General features: G+C 46.5%; 1 protein-coding gene across 3 annotated transcripts in view; it reads right to left on the reverse strand.

Annotated features, from left to right (window-relative positions):
• The window catches only part of RGMA (repulsive guidance molecule BMP co-receptor a), a 121,468-nt gene that overhangs the window by 18,329 nt on the left and 77,065 nt on the right, over positions 1-26,074 (reverse strand). The gene's annotated exons all lie outside the window — the stretch shown is intronic.

Raw genomic sequence — 26,074 nt, forward strand, 5'->3', positions numbered from 1 at the left:
GCATCACTCTTCAAATGCACAGGATAAAAAGAAAAACGCAAGCACTGGTAAAGCCAAAAGGTCTCGCAGATGCGAGATCTATAGGCTTTGTCAATGTTTTTAGCCATGCAAGCCTCAGCGCCGGCTCAACTTCCTGCAATTCTGACAAATCACTTTAATATCCTGTTCCTAGAAACATGGCTGCGACCTTGTGTATTGTTACTGGTGCTCATGTAAAAGCACACGGGTCGTGTTCCAGCTTTATAAAAAATGCAAAAATAAACCTAGCGAGTGGATTAAAATAATAGAGAACAGGTTTGGTTTAGGTAGGAGGGAGAGAGCAGCGGGTGGGGGTGGAGACACAAGGAAGGCAGCAAGACTGGTGGTGGGAGGTCAGATCGCGTTTGCCCTGATAAAAATGTCAAAAAGAAAAAAAAATTAGTACCTTAAGCACAGCATGAGCGGAGAGACACTACTAAAGTTTACTCAATCTCTAGTTGGTCCATGCTCCAGAAGAGTAGTGAGAAGTGATGCAGTAAGTGACGTGTTGAGAGCAGAAGGGTGATTATTGTAGAAACAAATGGTTAGTAATGGGTGAGGTAAAAAAGCCCCTTTTTAGTAGAGTTTTTGGTAAAACACACAAGTATGTCCTCATGGTGACAGCGCATGCACGCTGCCTGCATCCTCGTTCCAAAAGTTACAACAGGAAAATATTGTCATTAAACCTCAGAATAAAAGTTACAGTAAAAATTGTATTTGATAATGTTTTTTATCTTCTCATAAATTACTAAAAGCATTGGGCAGGGGGGCATGACTCCTGTCTTTACTAAGACAGGAGTCATGTCCATGGGGGCTGTGCGTCAAAAAATGACGCTAGTCAGATTTGAATCATTTTTCTGACTCTAACCTGACTAGCGTCCTTCTTTGACGCACAACCTCCTGTTTCCCCTACGCCTCCCCCACCCAGTTAGTGTCATTTATTTTGACGCTAACCGGGCCTTACTGCCGGCTAGCATCATTCCTTAAATATGACACCCGGCTGGCATCCAGGAATGGCGCTAGCCAGCGGTAAACTTTTTGACGCAAACCTGCGCTAACGCAGGTTTGCGTCAAAAAGTATAATTCTGATGGATACAACTACCTGTGGATTCCTCACCTAATGAATTCTCCCCCATGCGTAACATTAGAAGGAAACTTCTCTCTAGCTCTGCACGTCGGCGAGGACGTCACAATTGCTCGACTCCACGCAGCTCCGTGTGACGTCATCGTGGCAATAAGAGGCCCTCGCCGGCGTGCTGACGTCAGTTCCCTTTTATTCCGTGCCTTCGATAACGGTTACTTTTCTGGCTACCTGTAGCGTTCGCTCTTCAAAAGGGATACTTTGTTTTTTCTCGATGTCGGCTCCAAAGAAATCGGGTTTCAAGCCCTGCAGGGAGTGTGGAGGTCAGATGTCGGTGACTGATCCTCACAACGACTGCCTTTGGTGCCTCCGTTCAGATCACGACGTCCAGGAATGCGGCTCCTGTCAGAAGATGAATCCGAAGGCTTTGAAGGAGCGCAAGGCTAAGCTATTTTTAGCTAAGTCAAAGAAGGAGAGGAAGCAGCACCATGGATCGTCTTCGGGAAAGTCGTCTCACAAGAAGCAACGTCATCGTGACTCTCGGTGTCGGTCGGAGTCGAGGTCTCTGTCGACTCGGCGCCGCAAGTCTTGGGAAGGGAGTCCGACGGTGTCCCCACAGCCACTGACACCGCAGACGTCCCCGGCACCGTCAGTTTTTGAGGTCGTGGAGCCTCAAAGTCATCTGGCTTCTCCGGCGCATCCAGGTGCACAAGAGTCGAGCCCGGCGCCGGTACCGCAAGGTTATCCTAGTTCCCGGCTCCGGGTACGGATCCGGCGGCATTTCTGAATGCCATGTTTGCCATATTCCAAAATATGGCTCCGGGAGGTGGTGCGCCGGCTGGCCCCACCGGTGCCCTGGCATTCAATCTCGGCGTTCTGGCTCCATACAGGCCGACGCCGTTTATGCCGTTCTGTCCGGCTGGAGACTCTGGTCAAGCACCTCTGCCGGCGGCGCAGCCCTCGACGTCGAGGGAGAGACCTTCGACGCCGTTGTCGGAGGAGATGGAGCCTAGAGGCCAGATGGCGTCGTCGGATGCAGAAGCCTTGTCCATGGTGCCGATGGATCCATCTGCGGCGTCGGGTGGATCCGGGGATCTTATCATGATGCATTCCCGGCGCCATTCACTGACGTCGTTGCACTCCATGTCGACGCCGGGGCTGGAGGCCAAGTTGAGGTCTCGGCAAAAGGCCCTCGGGTTGCTGGAAGAAAGGGAATATCGCCAACAATTCCTTGAAGAAGGGGAGATCACTGATCCCCAGAGTGAATTCCCAGGACTGGATACTGCAAGTGGACTTGACACTTCTCCAGAATGGGATCTGGCCTCCCCAGGAGAATATACGGAGGAGGCAGCCACTTTCCATTCAGTGATTAGGAAGGCTGCAACTTTTTTGGAACTTCCCTTACCTACAGCTCAGGTTAAGACCAACTTGTTGACGGAAGTTTTGCACCCTGCTACAGCCATGGCGGATCCTCTTTTACCTTTTAATGAGGCTCTTATGGAACCAATCAAAGAGGTGTGGAAGAAGCCTGTCACCTCTTCGGCTGTTAGTAGGTCAGTGGCAAGGCGTTATAGGTCTGCGCCAGGGGACCCAGAGTTTTTGTCAAAGCACCCTTCACCAGAGAGTCTGGTAGTGCAGGCATCCTGCTCTTCGAGGTCGGCCCCTGGTTCGTTTCCGGGAGTCCCATTGGTCCGGGAATCCAAGCGAATGGATCAATCGGCCAAGAAGGTGTTTTCGTCGTGTAGCATGGCGCTAAAATCTGCCAATGCTACTTGTATTCTTGGCAGGTATATACATGCTATCATGGATGCGGCAAAGACTGTTCTTCCGGACATGCCCCAGGACTTGTGTAGCCTTCTTACGGACGCTCAGGCGGCGGCTACGTAAGTTATTCAGTCAGGGCTGGATACCACGGACTCTGTTGCAAGAGCCATGGGGACTTCCGTTGCCACCAGGCATCATGCGTGGTTACGCACTTCTGGTTTTTCTTCTGACGTCCAGGCCATGCTATTGGATTTGCCTTTTGATGGGGCAAAACTATTCTGATCTAGAGCGGACTCTGCGCTAGAGCGCTTTAAAGAATGTAGGGCCACTGCTAGGTCTCTGGGTCTGCAGGCTGCTTCCACCTCGTTTCGGTCATTCAGGCGGCTGCGAGTTTTTGGTAGAGGGGCTTCCTTTCGTGGGAGGTCTCAGCAGCCGGGGCAGCAGTCTTCGAGCCTCCCTTATCGATCACTTAGGGGGCGGGGTAGAGTCCGCACAAGAGGGGCCACCCAGCAGCAGCACCCTTCCTCTTCTTCTTGAGGATTGCCACAAGGAAAGCAGCCCTAGTCCTCTTGCCATCGTCTCCCATGTGTCTCTGGTAGGGGGAGGCTTTCTCTTTTTCTTCCCATGTGGGAGTCCATAACATCAGATTCCTGGGTCATCAGTGTGGTAAGAAAAGGTTATGCTCTTCCCTTTCAGGAGATTCCTCCTCCCTTCCCTCCCCGTCCTTCCTTTTGTTCAGAAGATCATCTCCTGTTGCTGGAACAGTAGGTTTTCTCTCTATTGTTGAAGGGCGCAGTAGAGTTGGTTCCGGAGCAGGAGAGGGGTCGGGGGTGCTATTCCAGGTACTTTCTGATCCCCAAAAAGGATGGTCGGCTGAGATCTATTTTGGACCTGAGGGTTTTGAATTGGTTCCTCAAACAGGAGAAATTCAAAATGCTGACTCTAGCACAGGTGCTTTTGGCGTGGAACAAGGAGGATTGGATGGTGTCAGTCGACTTGCAGGACGCTTATTTTCACATTCCCATTCTCAAGTCGCACAGGAAGTATCTCCGGTTTGTGGTAGGGTCGCAGCACTATCAGTTTGCGGTCCTTCCTTTTGGTCTTACTTCCGCACCTCAGGTCTTCACGAAGGTGATGGCGGTTGTTGCAGCACACCTCAGGAGGAAGGGGGTAGCAGTATTCCCTTACTTGGACGATTGGTTGATCAAAGCTGAGTCTTCGGGGCTTGTGTTGCGTCATCTGCAGCTGACAACCCAATTGTTGTTCAGTCTGGGTTTTTCAATAAATGTGCCCAAGTCTCTCCTAGAGCCCTCTCAACGCCTCCTGTTTATAGGGGCAGTACTGGACACAACATTGAATCAGGCCTTTCCTCTGCCACAGCGGATACAGGACATTCAAGCGTTGGTTCCAATGTTTCAAGAAGGAGCGGTAGTTCCAGTCCTCAAGGTCCTTCGTCTGCTCGGCCTGTTCGCTTCTTGCATTCTGTTGGTCACTCATGCACGCTGGCATATGAGGGCTCTTCAGTGGTGCCTCGCAGGCAGTGGTTTCAACACAGGGGAGACCTCAGAGAGTCGATAAAGATCTCCAGAGACACTGCGGCGGATCTCCGATGGTGGGCTGCGGACAGCAACCTTTCGCAAGGAAAGCCGTTTTCGCTGCCAACTCCGGTGACCACAGTGATAACGGATGCCTCCACCTTAGGGTGGGGAGCTCATCTGGAGATCAAGGGTCGTTGGTCTTCAGTAGAGCAGAGGTTTCATATCAATCTGCTGGATCTGCGGGCGATTCGTTTGGCCCTCAAGGCCTTCCTCCCTTCCCTTCGCGGTCAGTCGGTTCTGATCCTAATGGACAACACGACCGCTATGTGGTATATCAACAAGCAGGGGGGTGTAGGGTCGTACCTTCTTTGCAGAGAGGCTCTGCGACTCTGGTCCTGAGCTCGGACCATCGGCTTTGCCTGGTAGCAAACCATCTGGCCGGGGTTCAAAACGTACGGGCGGAAAGACTCACGACGACCACGACGGGCGTCTGCATCCGGATCTGATTCTTCACATCTTTCGGATGTGGGGTTTTCCCCAGATAGACCGGTTTGCCACTTGGGAGAACGCGCACTGTCCGTCGTTCTGCAGCCTTCAGTATCCGATGCAAGGAGCATTGGGGGATGCGTTTCAGATGTCCTGGTGCAACCAGTTGCTTTACACGTTTCCCCCCATACCCTTGATTCCTCGGGTTTTGAGGAAGATTTGCCTAGACTGGGCCCAAGTCATTCTAATAGCTCTGGATTGGCCACGAAGGGTATGGTATGCAGACCTTCTCCAACTCTCTCTGTGCCCTCCGCACCGTCTCCCTCTCAGGGCAGACCTCCTCTTGCAGTCGCAGGGGCAGGTTTTACGCCCCCACCTCCAGAGGCTACACCTTCATACCTGGAGATTGAGCGGGCAACCTGAGTGCTTTTTCTCTCCCACCAGAGGTGGTGGACGTTCTTTTAACGGCCAGGCGACACTCCACCAAATCGATCTATGCTAGTAGGTGGGCTAAATTTGTTAGTTGGTGTGGAGAGCAGAAAATGAATCCCTTAAGTGTCCATCTTTCAGATATATTGTTATTCGCCTTATCGTTGGCTCAGCGTGGTTGTGCTGTGGCCACTGTTAAAGGCTATCTTTCAGCCCTTTCGGCCTTCTTATGTCTTCCAGATCAACCCTCTTTATCCAAATCTCTTTTGGTTTTATGATTTTTGAAGCGGCTTACTAATAGGTTTCCTCCCACTCCTTTTATCATGCCACAGTGGGACTTGAATCTGGTGTTGACTTTTTTGATGGGCCCTCCCTTTGCACCTCTTCATTCTTGTCCCTTGAGGTATTTGTTTTTCAAAACTTTGTTTCTGACAGCCATTACGTTGGCTAGACGTGTTAGTGAACTACAGGCCCTTTCTGTTCATCGGCCATTTACGACTTTTCATAAGGACAAGGTGGTTTTGAGGACCAAGGCGGCTTTCCTCCCCAAGGTAGTGTCTCCGTTTCACCTGGGACAATCCATAACTCTCTCGTCGTTCTAACCTCCTCCGCACCCATCTAAGGAGGAGGAAAGACTCCATTGTCTGGACCCTAAGAGGGCTCTCAGCTTTTATATCGACAGGAAGAGAGAGTTCCAGTTGGATGAACAACTCTTTATCGGATCCGTGGGGAAGAGGAAGGGGAAGGCAGTCCACAAGAGAACGCTCTCCAGGTGGGTCGTTCTTTGTATTAAAATATGTTACTCATTGGCGAAGAAGGATCCTCCTGAGGGGATCAGAGCCCATTCCACCAGGGCCAAGTCGACCTCGTCGGCTTTGGCCAGAGGTGTTCCGGTGGCGGACATCTGTAAGGCCGCGACTTAGTCCTCTCTCCACACCTTTGTAAAGCATTATTGTCTGGATTCGGAGGTGCGGACGGATGGTCATTTTGCGCGGTCTGTGCTGCAGGAGTTCCTGGTGTGACCAGACGGACACCCTCCTCCGAGGTGGTAATGCTTTGGGACTCTATTCATTAGGTGAGGAATCCACAGGTAGTTGTATCCATCAGAAGAGCAAGTTACTTACCTTCGGTAACGCTTTTTATGGTGGATACATTAGCTACCTGTGGATTCCTCACGGTCCCTCCCACGTCCCCGTTGTCTGTCTGGTCATACCAGGATCGCCTTGGGTGTGCACTTCAGTGCCTTAATTTCTATGTTTCTATATATGTATATATGTTCATAGTTGCAATTCAGGTTATTTCCAAGTTTGCAAACTGTTCATGATGGTATGCTCTCTTTAAGTAGCTTTATAGAAGTTTTCATATGAAGGTTCTCTATAAAGTTTTTATTATTTACGATCATGAAGTGTTTAGATTGTCGATGTTTCCTATATGTTTCAAAGGCACGTCAAAAATGGCGTAAACTGACGTCAGCACGCCGGCGAGGGCCTCTTATTGCCACGATGACGTCACACGGAGCCGCGTGGAGTCGGGCAACTGTGACGTCCTCGCCGACGTGCAGAGCTAGAGAGAAGTTTCCGTCGAATGCTACGCATGGGGGAGAATTCATTAGGTGAGGAATCCACAGGTAGCTAATGTATCCACCAGAAAAAGCATTACCGAAGGTAAGTAACTTGCTCATCAGGGCCTTAGTGTCCTGCATGACTTCTCCATACACTTTGGCATCACTGACAAGCATTTGAACCATAGAGAACAGCAGCCCTAGAAAATATTTTTTTATAACAGCCCCACAATGCACCGAGTGAGAAAGTGCACCGAGCAAGACCAACCTTTTCAAGAGGAATTGGAGTCCCCTCTCATACAAAAATTATTTTTTTAAAGTGCTTTAATGATTCATTTTACAGCTGCTCTACAAATATGAGGTTGAAGGATCAATAGGTTTTAAAGGAAAGATAGAAGCAAATTACATCTTCCAACACTTCGACATAAGGCACAAAATCTAGGTGCATTATTTCTTGCTGCAGCAAATAGTTTAGATGCTCATGAGAACATTTTGTGCACCACGGCCTGGGAGGGTTCAAAAATTATATGGACTAAGGATCCCTGGTATGGTGACTTCCAGTTATGAAGGAAAGCCCCTTCTAATGGTGATCCAGAATCGCAGGGTTTATAATCACAAAATGGCTTTGTAGGTCTAGTCCTAAAATTCTAAACTTTGGATCTTGATCACATACTACTCACGGTGAAAATGATTCCTTGGATCCGAATACTTGTTTTGTACACAGTCATTAGTTTTCAGTCTCAGGGATGTAAGGAGTCGGGAAACCTACAAAATCCCTAAAGGCCAGTAAACAACTGTCAGGTCAACGAGTCAATCACTCTTTCCTTCTTAGCATATTTTAAGACAGCACTTCTTCTTCCACTAGTGGTGTCACACAGTACACAAATCAGTATTCAATGTTTGATGTGAGGGGTTGCAAAAATGTCGAACATTCAAAACAGGCCTTGGTATTCTCAAGAGTAAAAACCCACAGGCATATTGCAAGTGAACAGGGAGTCAGAACTGTATGTGACTGTGAGAGGAAAACGGTAAAAAAATAAAATAACATAAAAAATAGTCATCATATCCACCAAGAGTCATGGAACTCATTCGAATAAACACCGTTTTTGTTTTTGGCAAGAAGCCCGGCCCTTGTTTAAAAAGACATTGCCACTCTGTGGCAATAGCTATTTAAATCATGGGAATGGTTGGCAAATAGATCCACCACTTGTGGTCTGAACTATTCCCTACTACGAGTGCCATCAGGGCTCCTTTCTTGATGTTTCCAAATCTGATTGGGCTCTGAATAAATGGGTTCACACTACATCTGTCCTCCAATTCTCCGTAAGGAGTCATCGTTTAATTCAAGGCTACACTGCCTTCAAAGCTCTTCTAATAAAAATAACGTTTATGATAGCTGATCGGAAAACGCATCTCCTGTAGAAATGTGGCTACAAGCAGCAAGTCACAAGCCCCTCATCCCAACAAGGTTGATAAAACAGGAGTTGATGTTCCGTTATGGACAGAGCCAGAAGGCTGCAGGACATCAGAAAAAAGCATTAACGTAAATAGGGTAATTGTTCTATTAATAATACCTTTTATAATAATACTTGAGTATTTCGCATTAAAACGTTAGAGCCAGCTCTTTCTACATTAGTACAGTTTACCGACACTGTTGTCCTGTGGAAGCGGAAGATGAAGCTGCATTTTGAAGCCCTGACGTCACCTCAGTGCACAAAATCTTGCCGCACAAAAGTGCAGAGTGTATCTATGCCGAAAGAACAACCAGCAGAGTCCAAAGTAACTTCCGCCAACGGTTATTCACTACGTGATCTCCTATTCCAAGAGCAAGAACAATGAACGCCCGATCTCAAGTCAACGAGAGCGGTGCATGCTGACCTCTGCCCCCGCGGTTTCTTTAAGGCTAAGAAGATATGCGATATCAAAGGCAACTGTGTAGAAGGAAGTTGTGGTAGTAGTGGGAGGTGGTGGGCGTGTGTGTTTGGAAGGGTGGGGAGGAGGTGGGGGCTGATAGCAGGAGGGGGGGGGGGGTTCTCTTTGTCCTTTGCTGCACCATTGTTAACTACATTAATTCTGCAGCACAAACAACAAAGCCAACCTGCATTCCGTGGCATAATCAAATTATTTTAACTTAAAAAAAATATTTTAACAACGGTTGCCACGTCAGACATGTTTATCAGGTTACTTTAATGTAGTTCACACACTGCTACTTTAACTCCTGCAGGTCCATATCTGAGCTATTCTCGTTCCTTCCCAGACCAGATCTTACACACACAGTGTGAATGGCACCAGTGGAGTCCACGCATCAGGTGGATTTGCTGCACGGCGACTGGTGATAATGTGGGCTTCATGCTGTCGGTAACACTGCGAATGTGCCGAGCATGAGGTTTAGGGCCTGATCTCCGACTCTTTGTTACTGTGACTCGCAATTAGCGAATCTCTGCGATCACAAATGACCCACCTCATTAATATTTATGAGTTAAGTCGCAATTTGCGACCCTATTGGGAATTGCCACACTCACAGGGATGGTGGCGTGCTGGGGACAGCAGACCACCATGTCTGTGACTGCTTTTAAATAAAGCAGTTTTTTTTTCTTTTTTTTTTTTTAAATGCAGCCCGTTTTCCTTAAAGGAAAACGGAATGCATTTCAAAAACAAAAATGAAAAGTTTTCTTTTCATGTTTTTCAGAGCAGGCAGTGGCCCGGGTACGCATACATTCACAAAGGGGAAGGGGTCCTCTGGGGACCCCTTCCTGTATGCGAATGGGTTAGCACCAGTTTGAAATTGGTGCCAACAGTGATTGTTTTGTGACCGCATTCATGGTCACAAAACAATCATACATCACACTGTGACTCGCAATTAGGAAGGGAACGCCCCTTCTTAACTGAGACTCGCTAAGCCTTTCTGCGATACGGTAGGGATTACCGAATCGCAAAGTTTGGTTTGAGCATTGCAAAATGCTTTTTTCTTGTTGCGAACAGTAAAACGCTTTGTACACGTGGCCCTTAATGATTGGTTTGTCTACCTGACACGGATTCTGCAACTCAACTGTGCTGACTTCTGTGTATGCACAAGACTAGCTCCAGTGTTCAAGACCTACCCACTGACAGCTGGGGAGCTATGTTTACCTCCCAGGAAACTCCTGGTTTAACTCAATGATTTTCCAGTGGAACCCTCATGAAGAGTGGCCTGGTTGATTGGTATATGTGTGATAACTCCTGTCATTACTGAGCATATTTCAATTAGGAGTTTTGGGGCCAAGACCGCACTCCCACAGTCTGACATGCTAAAATTACCAAGATGTGTTTTAGTGGCGAGTTAAGTTATTAATTAGACCAGATAAATTCCGACTGAGGAAAGTTAGATGTTTTTATGCCAGAAAACAGCCAAAAAAACAGGCCTCTCATAATGAAGGCCAGGTTCCTGCAGTAAGTGAGGATAATTTCATAGTGCCTAGGTTTTGTAGCAAGTAAGGTTGATAATTTTTTGATAATGTCTACTGCAAACCCTCTAGATGCTCCTGGCAGGGGGCACAAGGATATAAAGAGATCTGACTTGGAATGCACCAATTGGTCCAAGGAGGAATCTGTTGGGAGCAGACTCGACATCTTGGAAACTTGGTCACATGTCCTATGCCATGAAGACTCAAGCTGTGTCTTCTTCGCACACTTTGGCCCACACGCTGTAGTCACAAAAAACAGGAAGATGGGATCTCTTGAGTTGCAAGACAATGGGTTTATAGGGTAATCGAGGCACTATGAATAGGTCCCTGAGAAAATGATAAGATGGAAGTCTAGAGCATGAGTGCAGAGAGGCTCTGGACGAGTGGTCATCGACTGTGTTTCAGACTGTCTTGTTCTTAGTAACCCGCATTCATGTCAGAGTCTATTGGTGACTTCTCTCAGTCATCGCAGGTCCAAGAAAGGGTTTCTGGGACACTGGGTGGTAAATGACAATACAATCTTGGTATACAGATACACTTAAAAAAAAAAAACTGCCCATATTTTCCAGTTTCCAACTGTTGTGTATCGGCTAGCACTGTGCCTACTGTCGTCCTGTGACCCAGGATCAGAAGGCATGAAAGTTTACATCCTAGCCCGACCTTGTTTTCCCTACGGGAGGACAGCAGTCTGATAGTTCTCACATGGTGAGAAAAGCATGATTTGCTGCTAAAAGTGTAGTGAGGTGGATCTGATGAAAAACAAAAGATACATTTGAAAGATAAAACTGCAATTATAAACGGGATAAAAAAGTACTAGACTAAGGAGATTAAACTTAGGCAATGGGCTTATATGTTCTCATTATAATAGCTGGTACCCCAGAGTTCATCAATGGAATTGTTAGCAGTTTCCGTGGAGGCCATGGAAGCGGATATTGCTTCAAGTGAGATCAGCAAGTGGGCAGTACGCACTCTGCAAGCATACAATCAGAGACCAGGTGATGCTGGAAAGTGCTGGCATGAATTTGGGCAGGCTACAGAAGCATGGTTTACCCTTGAAATTAGGCAGACCGCAGCAGAGTCAAATCAAAATCAGGGAACGAGTAAGTTCCCGTGAAGCACGCACTCCAAGCGATGAACTATTAGGGGCTACAGAGAGGCCATTTCTGAAGGTTCATTTGGAGACAAGCATTGGCAAAGCTAATAGGTCTGATCTAGCAAAAATAACTTTTTAGTTTGCTAATGTTTATTTTGTTTTGTCATGGCTTTTGTAAAACCTCACTGTAGGGTGAGCTGCAGGCCCGCACCAAAAAAATATAGATATTTAAATCACACATTGCCATAGTAACCCCTGGTACTGTAGGGAACTAAATTGTGTATGTATGTGCTCATTGTGAAAGAACCGAATGCCACCACTCAGTGAAATTAGTCAACAGCCGAAATGGGCTGACCAAGTCACCAAGCTGTATGCTGTTGGGTGGAAGAAAAATTAAAGACCTGTGGATGAAGTGGGCTGACTGAAAGCCCGTATATGTAAGTAGCTGTGCAGAGATTGTGCATCTAACGTATTCCATTTTTAGGTCTGAGTCTTGACTGGGAACCTGTCAACTGACCTATTGCCATAGAGTGGGTTTTGGGTCTGCCTTTTTCAACCATTGGTTTTCCTCAACCACGCTCTTAACGCTATATGCAGGGACATTGGCAACCACGTCCTCATTTATCACAATGTAATAATCATCTGTCACCTAATAATATTGGCTGTTTCCGTATACCCTTCCCCCTCCACTCCAGTTCTTATATGGGACTCCTTGGCAGACTACTTTACAAGTATATCCCTCTTTGCCCGATCTTGCTTTATTTGCCTCACTCTAATGTGCGAATGCGGTATGTGTTAGCACAGTAAACCCAGACCTTTTGGCTTTGCCAATGCTTCTTTGCATGGGTAGTTCTACCATATTAACATCACAAAATAAAATGGAGTGTTGAGACTTTTCAAACACTCACCACCAGTCACAGATCTGGGTTCAGTCCATCATTATTTTGCAGAGTCAAGACTGATTTGCATTTGGCATGGTGAGCAAAAGAACAATGAATTTAACTCAGATCTGTGACTGGGGTGAGTGTTTGAACTGTTTCATCACTCCGTCCATCACCCTTTTGTGCTGTAATAGTTCTACCATTTTTTTAGACCATGCCACTGGTTAAGCATTCTACTTGTTTCGGCTCTCACATTCACGAGCCAGTAATAACACCCATCCACTGTGAAAAGCTTTGTGAAAAAACAATTTAAAATTAGAATGTCTCCAATTAGCTTTGTAGGGCTGCAAAGAATGATTGCTGCCATGTCACAGAAAACTCTGTTGGCTTTTGACAGCGTTCACTGGCTGTGTAACAGGTTATAAAGGGAGGAATGCCTGAAGGACTGTAAGCTAAGTTCTAATGGTTGAAGAACAGGTTTGTAGTCAGGGGTTCCCACGTTAGTCACAATTTGAAAGAAAATCATGCCTTGCAAGGTGCTATAAACCACCTGGCCATTATGGTGCCTCTGTGCGGCCACTCTTAGCTCTTAGAAACCAACTCTGCGATTAATATTTACATAGCGCTTAGTATCAAACTCCATCATTGTGAAAATATCTATGTGGTTAGTGAGTATTTCTCAATCAGACGCAGCTCTGTGCAGGTTCAAATCCTGCCGATTAAAACTACTCACCGTTCTGATGGTCAAGACCCTACCACAGCAGAATAGCTATGACGAACTGCCATCCTCTTGCTCTAGGTTATGTTGCTCAGAATTGTTATGGCACATTTTTGTTACTAGCACTGCCATCCAGCGGGGCATGTCAGCAAATCTCTGGGCTGCCACATTGTCGAGAGGGAAGGTAGGTAGTCATGTCTGTCCTGAGTATGTTCGGTGTAATGCTTGGTGATGGTTCCTACTGGTTTACTTTGTGGTCCTCCAGTTTGAGTATCAGTGTGAACGCTGTAGGATATTAGCAGTTGCACCTTCTCTTAACAGCAAGCGGTTGTCCGTGGTCTAATGGAATGTGGTACAAGCTCTGCGGTTCCGGCCCTTTGCTGGGTAGGTGAGAGTGTAGGTGACATTCACACACTGTGATGTCATTGTGAACGTTGATTTTGTGTAATATTTGTGTCGTATTGTTGGCAAGTGTCATCTTGCAAGCTAAATGGCTAAGGTAAGGTGCTGTGCACATGCAAGTATCTTACATTTGTGAATGATAGTTTTGTTAAAGGAGTAGAAGGATTGTGGTTGGCAAAGGTGTGGTGGCTCTGCTGTAATGTTGTACACGAGAGAGTGGGAAAGATCAGCCTAATGTGTGTTTTGGAGCGGTGAGCTTTGTGTATGTTTATGGTTTACTTAGCAGAGAATGTACATAGCAAAAACGTACACATTAAGGTAAGCTAGGCTTCAATAGAGGAACCATCTCACAGATATAATCTCAAGAAGGTGGAGAAAAGTATACAGTTGGTTAATTAATTTTACCACTCTCTTCTTGTGCTGGAGAATAAGTGCATTGTCGCTGTTCTCTCAGTAGTAGTGAGTGACGTATGAGTACACTTTTCTGGACTCTGCGAGGCTGGGGTCTCTGCTGTCACTCTATTAATAAGCAGTTGCTGTTCACACAAAGCCTCTATGCACACATCCGAGATATTTTACCCAGGAGCGTGCATGCGGTCTGCACAAATATACCATGTGTGGCAGAGACATTGACTGAGGTTAAGAAGCAGGAACCATGCCCACGTTGTGAGAGGTTTTTACGTATTCACATAACACAAGAGTGACTTTCCTATTGGAAGGAGGATTGGAAAATCAATCTAGCCTTGTTTATCTTGTGAGGGAGGGAGAGAGAGAGAAAACGTGTGTGTATGAGAGATCTTGCATATTTTTGATACAGAAGTTAAGTTTTAATATTTGTCTATCACCAATGACAGATTAACTACTGAATATCACGGTCTAACATGCCCATGTATAAGGCTAAAGCTCCAAAAATACATTGTTTGTGGACATATATAAATAGGACATGACCACCAGTGGGTTGGTATGAACTACAATAGTGTCTTGGAGTGACAAGACATAGTACAGTTAATCGTTGTTGTAAATGTTTTTTTTTTTTTTTTTTAAATCAAGTTGTGGTCTTCTAAGGCAGCCTTTGTCCAGTTTCAAAGTTTGTAGTTTTGATGTTTTGCAGTCAACACGTGTTTTGCCCCCTATATGGAATGTGGGGTTAGGGCGTTTTTTTAAGTCTCAGCGGATCTGTAAGCTGTACAGAGTTTGGAAGTCAGCGTGCTATTGATCGGTATCGTGTAGGGGGACTGACACAGTCATCCCTCGGAGGAGATTCTGGGAGGGCTTGTTAGGCCTTATTACCAGGATGGTCCCTTTATACCAATACTGGAAAAGCTAGCACTGCTGTGATATGTCACTACAACATGCTGTTGGTTCCCTGTGCATGGGGAGCCAGGTGCTGCATTGACTGATGGAGACCGCACAGTGCAATTTGTTGTGTGCTGTGATCGCTATCGGGGCAGCCGGACCGAAAGCTGCCCCCTTCCAAGACAGGTACCTCTTTGGGTGATTTCTGGAGCGCTGCGTAGCTATTTGTAGGAACGGGGCATCTCTTCGGATGAGGTGATGATGGAATGAGGCTGGGGTCACAGCTTTCGGTCTGGTTGCAAGTCCTTATGTGGTCTGCTTAAGCATAAATCAGACTGCATAAGAACCTGTAGCCTGTTTCTGAACCTGGGTTAAAGAAAACAATGTCCAAAAAGATGCAACTTGAACAACACACTTTAACCCATTTGTCAGACACCGGAAGGTGTTTCAGTAGGACAATAAATGTTTACACAACTGTCTACCTGCATCGTCCCATAGACACAATTTCTGGTATCTGGCAAATGGTTCAAACTGTGTCGTGCAAGTTACACCTTTTAAACATCCTTTAACTACGATTACTCCTGGCCCAATTGCTCTGCGTGTTGCTCGTGGGGTGTCGGATGTTTCTGAACCTGGACTGCCAGGCCGGATGCTGTGAGCAACTGCAGATTGTTACAGGGCAAAATCCAGAAATCCAGGCTGTGGATTAAACAAATGTATCGTTTATGGGCAGTGTGGATTACCTGACAGGCAAATGTGGCTAGAGTGTACAACCCCAACTTCTGACTCGGGATGGCTAGGTTTACAATTGCTTGGTGTGTCTTGGGCCTGGAGCTTTTTTTTTTTTTTTTAACATTTCTTTGTTGTGATTTTCATAATAAACGAAAAACAACTGTAATAAAAACAAAGTACTCCACAAAGTTACTCACTTCAACAAAAATACTACACTAAATAAAATCCCCAAAAGGAAAAAAAAAAAGGAGCATAAGAAAGATGAGAAAAAACATAAATCCCAATAAGGCACTAAAGAGCCATCAAGATTAACCATCACAGATTAAACAATAGCCGAGGTAACTGTAGCCCACACAAAACGTGCTCCCCACAAACAAACATATAATGCCACATGCCCAAAGGATATCGTCCCAGGCTCTAAACCCAAATGGAAGCACTCTAAACACTATACCATTTGAATTAAATAAAAGAAGTAGTGCCTTGCAAAAGGAAGACAGTTAAAGTTCACATAGACTCAGGAAAGGACTCCAAACCTCATCAAAAGCCTGGATTTGATCTTGAACCTTGTAAATGTGACTTTCGTACTTCGTCAAACTACAAAAGCTTAGCTAGCCACTCTTGATTTGTGGGCACCTGTGCTGTACACCAGTGGTGCAATATGCAGATCTTAGCCACCATAAGGGCCGTTGGCATCAATCTATGCCTATGGGAATTCGTACTATCCAAAGCGACAATGTCATGTAACAGGGCCATTTTGTCTGACTCCTCAAAGGAATAAAACTAGTTGGGAGTCGTGTTTCCCCATACATAACAACAATATGTATGTATTGCAGGGCAGAACCTAAGTATGTGGTACAAATCACATGCAACATTCAAACACCACCAACATACCACACTAGGATCAAGATGAGCTCTATACAATTTGAAAGGAGACCAATACCAATTATGTAGGATTTTAAAATAAGCGAACTATAAGCATGCTTCTCTGAGCGAGATATTATGATATTCTTTTCGGTCACCTTCTGTGTATTCCACTCCCAAACAGTCTTAACAATAGGATTTAGCCGCAAAGTAAGTTATCACACAAGTATAGACTGTCATTAAGTATTTGGTACATATTTGGCACGCCACCCTTAGAAAAGACCCACAGCCTGAGGTAGTTTAGAATCGGCAAAGCCGAAAGATGAATCGATCTTGCCCAAGCTCATCTCTCAAGCAATGCTGAACTTACCAATACCTCCAGAAGTGCACCTGGGGATGCGAGAATTCTGATTTTAACAACTCAAAGAAACAAAAAGAACCCCCATTGAGGTCTTCAATTGTTTTCATTACCCGCTCGTCCCAAAGAGCCCATCTGATTGCCTGTTGATCCATAGTGATTCCCTCATTGTACCAAAGTGGTATATCTTTATGAACTGTACTATCCACTCTAAGGAGTCCGTTGAAACTCTCCAAACAGCCCACATGCATGGCCCCGCTCATGGTGGCAATGCTTGACCAGAAGTATTGAGGGTAGTGTGGGAGAGAGCGGGGGTGGGAGGGCTGGTTGACGTAGCCCCAGAAGCAGTTCTAGTGCTTCCGGGCCGCTCATGTTGATGACACGACATGCCCCACCTTTATGGATTAAGTTTTTAGATGGAAATCACAACATCAGTGGTACTCAGCTACTTATTTCTTGATCCCTCTGAATCTAATCAGTGTGCCAGTGCACTAGGAATATTTCAGAGTCAGCCTCATGGGTGATTTTGGGGTCCCACTTGTGCATGGGAAGACAGTGGGGCCCTATGCCATGATTGAATTATTAAGAATCAAACTGAATTCAGTGGCAGGAGTGTCCAGGCTTCCAAAGGACAAAGTCAGTGTCTTCTCTCAAGCCTTACAGGCATGCTTGAGGAGGTCACACAATACCGGTTGCAATGTTTAATGGTCCAGCTGAACGTAGCCCTGCGAATCATCCCCATGGCCTTTTTCTTGTTCTATTGCTCAAGCCATGTCTGGGGTGATGGTCATACATCACCACAGCGGCTCTCCAGTGAGAGGATAGGAGGATTTGGGAGTCCTTCCTTGCGCCTCTTTACAGATGCAGCAGGCAGTGAGGGTTTTCGTGTTATATTTGGTATAACCTGGTGTGCATAGCGGTGGCCCGTAGAATGGGTCCCATATGGTCTAGTAACTGATATTGGTTTTCTGGAACTATTTCTGATTCTTGTGGCATTGTCAATCTGGCCTGAGAGGTTTCACAACCAGTCTGTGATCTTCTGGTCTGATAATATGTCAGTGGTGGAATGCATTAACCAGCAGGCTGCCAGGTGCAAGATGATCCTGAGAGTACTGAAGGAGATTATGTTGCTATGTCTGAGGCTGAATGTGACTCTCGGAGCTTGGCATGTGCCTGGTGTCTTGAATAACGCTGCTGATGCCCTGTCCCGTTTTAAGATGCAGGTCTTCAGGCCCATGACCCGAGAGCAGAGACGTTCCCAAAGCCCTTCCCAGAACATATGGGGTGGACTGGTGCCAAAGACTACTAGACCTTGTGGCAGCCAGCCTAGCACAGGGCAAGGAAGGCTTATGAGGGGGCGTTCACAGCTTATACCAATTTACTTGGCGGGCAGGGTTGTATTCTGAGTTTGACGGGTCATCAGTTTTGGCGTCTTTGGAGTTTCTGAGGGAGGAGGGGAGGCCTGTTGCATATTGTAGGTGCCACACTGCCGCCATCTCTTTCTTTGCACAACTGCAGGGGGTGCCCGAGGGAACAAAATCCTTCCTGGTAAGAAGGGCCCTTAAGGGTTGGCAGTGGCACCAAACCTGATTTTAGGTGCCCTATTGATGCAGTAAAGCTAGGATCCATCCTGGGGGTGTTGGAGTGTATCTGTATCTCCCCTTGAGAGATCGCTTAATTTAGGGCAGGCTTTATTTGGCCTTGATGGGGCCCTCAGACCCGGTTAATTGGTGGCAAGAAATAAGAGGGGCATAACAGGGGGTGCAGTTGGTAGATATTCATTGGTCCGAAGGGTCAGGATCCTTGGTGATCAACATCCCTCGTTTTAAGACGGACCAGGCGGGGAGGGGCAATCACATTCTTTTGGGAAGAGCTTCTGGTAGAATATGCTATCAGGTATATGATTTGGATGTCTTCCTGGTGCAGCGGCCCCTGGGGTCAAGGAGTATGGTTTTGGTGCATGCTGATAGCACGCCGCTGACCAGGTACCAGTTTTCACAGGTACTCAAGCATGCTCTGTCCATAGCAGGTTTTGATGCCTCAGAATTCAGTTCCCATTCCTTTAAGATCGGGCAGCCACAGAGGCAGTGGCGATGGGGTTTTCAGGTGCAGCGGTTAGAAGAATTAGCAAGTGGTCCTTGGATTGCTACAAGAGGTATGTGAGATTGCATATGCTGTGAGTACCTATCTCTTACACCTTGCCTTTTTCCCGTATTCTCTTTAGGTGACCTAGACTGCTTTATGAAGATCCCAAGGGTTTCGGTTGACACAGGAGCTGCAGGGGTCACTGAAGTGTGGGTCATCAGCCACTCTCATGTCCAATGGGCAGGTGATCCTTATGCAAGGAGTACCTTTTTGTTATGTGCATCACAGGCTGGATACCGTATTTCTTTCTTCAGCCGGGGCAGGCTGTGCCTAACTCAGCTGAGGCAGGTGTTTGACTCAATTTTTCCTCTAGGTTGCCCGCCACGGGGCATCATCAGTTTGCATCTTGGGGGTAGTGACTTGGTGGCCCTAGGTTGCCGGTAGCTGTTGGTGGTCTCAGTTTGGTTGGCCAAGAGATTCCCACAGACGGTGCTTGCCTGGTCCAACATGGTCCCCTGTCTGCAGTGGAGGGGTGGTCTGTCAGTTAAGGCTCTCAATGACTTGGTGAGGGGAATTAATAACAAGTTGGCTGAGTTGTTTCGACCACTAAGGTTAGTTGTCATTTAACATGGCTGCATTCACGGGGAGGGTTCCTTCCTACAGGATAGGGTGCATCTTTCTTGTGTTGGGTATGACAGTTTGTTAAAACATCTTTTGTTTTGGTTGGTCCATCGTCCTCGGTAGAAGAGTGACTGCTGGAGGGGAGGCCCGATAGTGGGTCTACTATGCTGGCCTGTGGTGGGGTGAGATCATGACTGGGGGGAGTTAGGTACCTTTCATTATCTGAGCAGGACTGCAAGGTAATTGGACCCTCCAAATGGTGCTGGCTGGGAAGTGAGGACGACATCCAGAGGTGCAGGGGTGCGAGCGAACATCAGTGATAGGAAATCGGATGCATTAGCATACTCTGTTAAGGCTGGGCATCTGAAACACTGTAAATATTATGTTAATATGAAGGAGGTTACTGCATTTATTTTGATGAGTGTTGATTGATTTATGTGTTATGTCACTAAAAATACGGCCTGGGGAATCATGCCCCCTAAACCCAAAAAAGAGTGGGGTTCTGAGCAAGGCAAAGTAATATCTATGCGGGGTGTCCTTGGGGGGTGCTGTGGGAATTTGTTGTGGAAGGCCCCGGCGGTATCTGGCCATATGGACGGGGTCTATCCCCCCCATAGGGGTGGGTCCCCGCTATGGCGGCAATGTCAGGCCGGAAGTATGGCAGGAGAAGGGGGTGCAATGCATCCCTGACTCCCTAATAGGGGGTCAAACCATTGGAGGGTTGGTTGGCGTGGCCCTGGAAGCATTTCTAGTCCTTCTGGGCCGCGCGAGTTGATTACGCAACAAGCCCCGCCTTTATAAGTGGATCTTGGTCACCGAGTGGGTCTCTTGCTCCCGCTCACTGGCCGTGACTGAAGTACGTACTCCACTGCCCAACTGGGAAACACCCACCCGCCTCCCCCTTTGGCAGCTATTCAGTCTTTATTACTCTTGATACACAGTTTGTTAGCTTGTCATATCCTGTTTCTTATGGCTGTTGTGTATTCTGTGCTTTTTACCATGTTCTGTCCTGAGAACGTGATTGGATTTATCGTGAAAGCAGGTTGTGCATACTGTAGTACTCAATGTGTTGGGATGGTGGCAGGGTGAGATCATGACTGGGGGACACTTATGTACCTTTTATTACCTGAGCAGGACGCCAAGGTAATTGGACCCTCCAAGGGGTGCTGGCCGGGACATGAGGATGACATCCAGGGGAGTGGGGGGTTGCGAGTGGTCACTGGCATCTGGCCCCTTGTACCACCTGTGCATGTGCAAAGGCCTGAAGCTACCACTGGCCCTTGAAGGGTTGGGAACCGGAGGAGAGGTGGAGTCTCAGGGTGGCGGGGATGCCCGAGGCAGGTATCCTGGAGGGCCCCCTCCACAGGGTGTACCGATAAGTTGGTTTGGGAGTGGATAGGATGATCCCCTATGGCAATCCTACCCCTGAGCCTCCTAGCGGGAGGTGGGACAGGGACTGGGGGTCCTAGCAATCAGTCATGATCTCATTCACAATCACCAATATTGGGATACGCGGTATCGAACTGATTTAGTCAGTGATAGGAAATCAGATGTATTAGCGTACTCTGTTAAGGATAGGCATCTGAAACGCTGTAAATATTATGTAAATATGATGAGGTTACTGCATATTTTGATGATTGATTTATATGTTTTGTCAATAAAAATTAGGCCGGGTTTTCACGACCACAGAACTCAAAAAGAGTGTGGTTCTGTGTAAGGCAAAGTAATATCTATGCGTGGCATCATTGGGGAGGTGGGGGGGGAGGAGGGGGGGTTTTGGTGGTGTGAGTATTTGTTGTGGAAGGCGGTACCTGGCCATATAGGGCTTAGGGTCGAAGGACAAACCGGTCAGAAAGGCACGAGTTTTGTACCAGACTACTAAACCCACAGGAGTCTGGCCAATATTCCGCTCACATGACACCCAATGAGGCTGATCAGTAACAGGAACTAACATACAGGTCAGTTGCGATAAAGGTTGAGCCAAATAATAAAGGTCCATATCAGGAAGTCGAAAACCACCTGATCTGGAATCTGCATGCAAAAGTTGAGGTTTCCTGTCCACCAAGACAAGCTTGTAGCTTTAGCTGCTGACTGGTGGAGTGGCTAAATATTTTGCTAAATTTAAGCAGGATTTGATACAAGCTGGTGACCAGCCACAGAGCTAACCTATCAGTTTTGACTGCAGATAGTGTTAAAGTTCCTGTTGCAGATTATAGGCAGGTATAGATCGCCCCTCCCCAAACCTCCTGTGGACAAGGGGACATTAACTCTCTAACGGCTAGCTAAGGACCATTAAGGAAAATGTATTTACTAGTCCAATACCACAAGAGATGATGCGACGCAAGGAAGTCTTTTAGCACCAGTTTTCCTGGACGTCAAAGAAATTTGCTCATGAGTGCTAGCCGGATGTGGAAATATATGCTCTATGTTCACGCCTTTCAAACTGGCTAGATGCAGACTGCCTTTTTTACCCTTCACAACTATTTAAAAGGAGCACTAAAATCTAGATTTGAGTGTGAAAAGCCAGGTACAGAAAGCTTTGCGTACTATTGGTACTTAAGGTAGCATGTGATGAAGCTGAAATGAAGGTTTTACATTTATTAGCGCATAAACGTAGTGCTGCAATAATCAAGAGATACTTTAACCGAACTAATAAAGATTGTACGGGGACAAAATGTGCCCTCAGAGTAGTTTGCCAACATTTATAAGCGTGCTTTATATAACGTGATGTATTAGAAGTGCACTAATCCGACATAATCATAAACGTGTGCTACGATTTGCTTGTTTGAAAGGTTTTAGCTTAGCATAACTTTAGCGGAGGCTTTGGCCTAGTTGCCTGGTCTCACGATTTAGATGCTCGTATTTTTCCAATGTGCTAATAAACGTGTATTTTTGCTTGAAGCTGTACTTTTCCACTGAGATCGTTCACATGCTTATCTTAAGGTTTCGTGCCAGCCTGGCATTTTTCTCTTTGCTCCAAGGTCAATCTGCAGGTGCGGACAATGGAAGCTCTGAAAGTGAATTAATTGGTATAAAATGTTGCAACTTGCGTACCCGTCTCCAAGGATAATGTATGCTTAAGTAAAAGCTTGAGAACTGTTGTTTTTGATTGGACAATTTGAAGCCAACCTATGAACCCTCCAATGGAAGACCCTACTGGATTTGAACTGTTGTCTATTTAAACCAGGTGCACGAGAGGAAAGTAGCCATTGCAGCCATTATTGGACATCCCGCCATTTTGTAGACTTTGCAGTTACTATGGCCCACCTTGCTGCGAAGCCATTTTGAAAGAGACTTTGATGCTTTCTCTAATCGAGAGAAAGAAACTTTAAATGATTCTTGCCCTAGAGACTTTAACTTTGATCCCTTTGCATGAAGTAGTAGTTTATCTTGCCGCCGTGAGGCAATTGCCCCGTCCACCTTGCCCCTTTGCCCCGTCCCATGCTGATCGAGAAACGGTACCTGTGAGACGAAGACTTCCTTGAATGCTGATTGAAATTGGTAAATATGAAAGGACATTGTACAATTGCATTGTGTTTCTTTTAGGTAACCAACTGCTGATTTTGATAAGATCCCTAGTTAGGAGTTTTCCAAATTTATGTTGCTAAATTGTTTTTGCATGAAGTCCCACATGCCGATGCTAATTTGTGGTTAGATGAGGATTCTTTTGTTGCACGATGCAATTTGAGACCTTGTTATGCTGACTAAATGTATGCAATTAGTTCATTACAGATTATAGTATTAGTGATTTGCATTGCTATTATCGAATGCCTTGTTATTCAAATGCTGCATAGATTACACCTGTTTCGCCGTTATGGACAGCTATTAATGTTCATTTACGTATATCATTTGGTGTTGAGACATATCTATATTGTGCTAGCTTTGTTAATATAGGGAAATAAATTCACTAACTTTGAATAAACTGGTGTGGTTATTCCTGACTGAAAGGTCAGGGTTCGCCGAAATGTATTCTGGATTAATTGTTAAGTGTTATGTTGATCAGGGTATTGCTTATGTTCGTTATTGATTATCAATTACATTAAGTTGGCTGGTCTCGGGTGAAGAGAGTCCCACTTAGCCAAAAGATTCATCGGCCTAAAGAGCGTCCAAAATACAGGTAAATTATCAGTACGGAACGCTCTATCAGTAGATGGTAGCAGAGGACGGTTTCGCCTTTTGGGACTCCGTACCGTTAAAGTACATGGTGTTGAATTAACGGTTACGCCCTTTGAGACCCCATTCGAGAAGTTGAATTAGATTTTTCTTGGGTAAAATAGATTGACAGAATGATGATGGGCTAAGTCCACCGCGACTTTCCCGGGATCTCGGAGCTTGCGAATGGAGAGAACGGAGATGTGGAATAGGCGTTGGCGGTACTAGTGATGGTATGAGTGAAGTTAGGATTTTTGCGCTTGCATAGCTTATTGCCGCAGATTGTGTGAAAAGGTTGCGAGGATTTTAGAGAATAGCGGAGGTGCGACTCCGAGTGTAGAAGTAGGGAAGTCGTCGAACTCCATAGAAATAGCGGAGGTGCGACTCCGAGTGTGAGAGTAGGGAAGTCGTCGAACTTCATGTGCATGTGGCGCTTCGTGCATAAAAAGGTCCACGTGGTTGTTGTTGTTGAGACGGGCCCTGCGAGGTCAAGAGACTCCGGAGTATGTTGAAAAGTGTATGAGACACTTGTTTTATGTTGTGGTCTGGTCGGTTTAGTAGGTTGATCGGGCGTGGTCAACGAGTCGGTACGTGTGTTAAGGGAGTGAAAGAAAACTTCGACTTCGGGCTTTGACAAAATTCTAAGTGCACTAGAATAGATCATTGACAAGTTGAGAGTAGGTCTGCGGGTCAGAGTTGCTTGCGAAAGCGGGGACCGAGAAAGATGGAATAACTGCCGAGGCTAGTGAAAAATCCCTAAGGTCCTGAAGCGATTGTGTTACCCTTCCTGTAGTAAACCGACAGATCTGTTTTATTATTAATTTTTGGTAGCTCGCGATACATGCAAGAAGTTGTTACGAGAGGAGCTGAGTGAAGGAGGACTAGCCGCGAGGCTTGGTCAGCCGCAGTGGGTGTGAGTGTGACGTCACTAGGAGCCGCGCTGGGATAGGTTGGTTGCAGAGAAGGGTCGCGCACGGATTGGACGCAGTCCGTGGGGCTCGATTGGAAGGGGAAAGGCAAGCGAAGAGTATTCCGGGAATTAAAGTCACCTATTGATTACATTTTTTTTTGTGAAATAAAAGACGAGAAAATGAAATTTTTTAAAGCATTAAGGAGTGCGATGAAGGGGGAGTCTTACATTAAAGCGAGCGTAGGAGAGGAGACGCCGCCCGAAGGCACACCAGCTTACATTGTAATGGAGGAAAAGGGGGTAGCTCCGTGCCTTCGGCTAAAGCAATGGCACAAGCTGACAGAGAAACATGGGAGCGTAGCATTCCCGATCCATGGGACATTCAATATAAGGATCCTAGAGAATTTGAGATTCGCGATGTACGACATGAAGGTACCTCCAAGGCCAGCACAGTTTGAGGCTCTAGCGATTTGGGAACTGATGGCTAGACAGCAACAGCAAAATAAGTTCGAGACCAGGATAAGAAAGGTAGAAAAGACACTAGCGGACGCTAGGTGGGATAATGCACAGAAGGTGTGGAGGTCAGATGTATTGCAGGGGATAAAATTGTTCCCCGCAATTACTAAGGAAGAAGAGGAGACAGGTAAGAAAGCTACCTGTAAGACAAACAGGAGGTGTTCCAAGGATAGAGAGGACGAGGAAAAGTTGAGAAGAGAAGAGGAGTTAGAGGATGAGGAGTTAATCATGCAATTGCTGAACGACCGTCCACCACCTTATGCAGAGAGTGGACAAGGTTCAAGTACCAGTTCTGCCCCTCCGGCACCGGTACAGAACAGTGAAACTCAGAGTTCAGGAGCATCATCGGGGTCTAAGGACCCGAGTTTACTGTTCACCCCGCAGATACCGCAGGTTAGGAGAATATATCCAGATGTGCCTATGTTGAAACCAGCAGAAAATTATCAGCCGCAGATCCCAGGGTACTACAGCAGTGACAACAGTGCAGGAATGATTCTAGATCCAACCGTAAGGGGAGTACAGAATGGTCACAACCCGACATTGGCACAAGCCGAATCAACCCAGTTTTTGCTGCCTCAAAAGCAGATGCAGGGGGGAAACGCACATGCTCAGATGACGGGGAGTCAGATGGGCATGCCGGCAATGATGACCCATAGTGTGGGAATGAACATGTCTCAGAACATGGGAAATGGACAAAACCCAGATGCGATATCGCTACCCATTACTGTAGGTCCACCGGTACCTTTGTACAGTCAGCCTAACTTAGGTATGAGCGGTCAGGGATCAATGCTGCAGAATGGGACAGAAAGGAGGTGCATAGAAAACACTCCAGGGATAACTCCGATAGCGGCTCAGCCAACTGGATCTGGGTCCTTGATGGAGTTTAGTCCCATATGTGCTCAGTCAACACTGGTGAGGTCGAGTCCCCCACTGGTGATACCGCTGTCATCGAACACTGAAAAGTTGCCGCAACCATCAATGGCAGTCGATGTGAATGCTACACTGCTGGGGTTGAATGCGCAACAGCTGACACAGTGGTTTAACAGTCTGAATTCCACACAAAGCTCAGCCAGTGGGAAGGGAGAAGACTATCTGAATAGGGTCAGGTTGAACATGGAAGCACAAGAAT

Source organism: Pleurodeles waltl, chromosome 3_1, assembly GCF_031143425.1.
Source record: "Pleurodeles waltl isolate 20211129_DDA chromosome 3_1, aPleWal1.hap1.20221129, whole genome shotgun sequence".
In the NCBI taxonomy this organism is placed as follows: Eukaryota; Metazoa; Chordata; class Amphibia; order Caudata; family Salamandridae; genus Pleurodeles; species Pleurodeles waltl.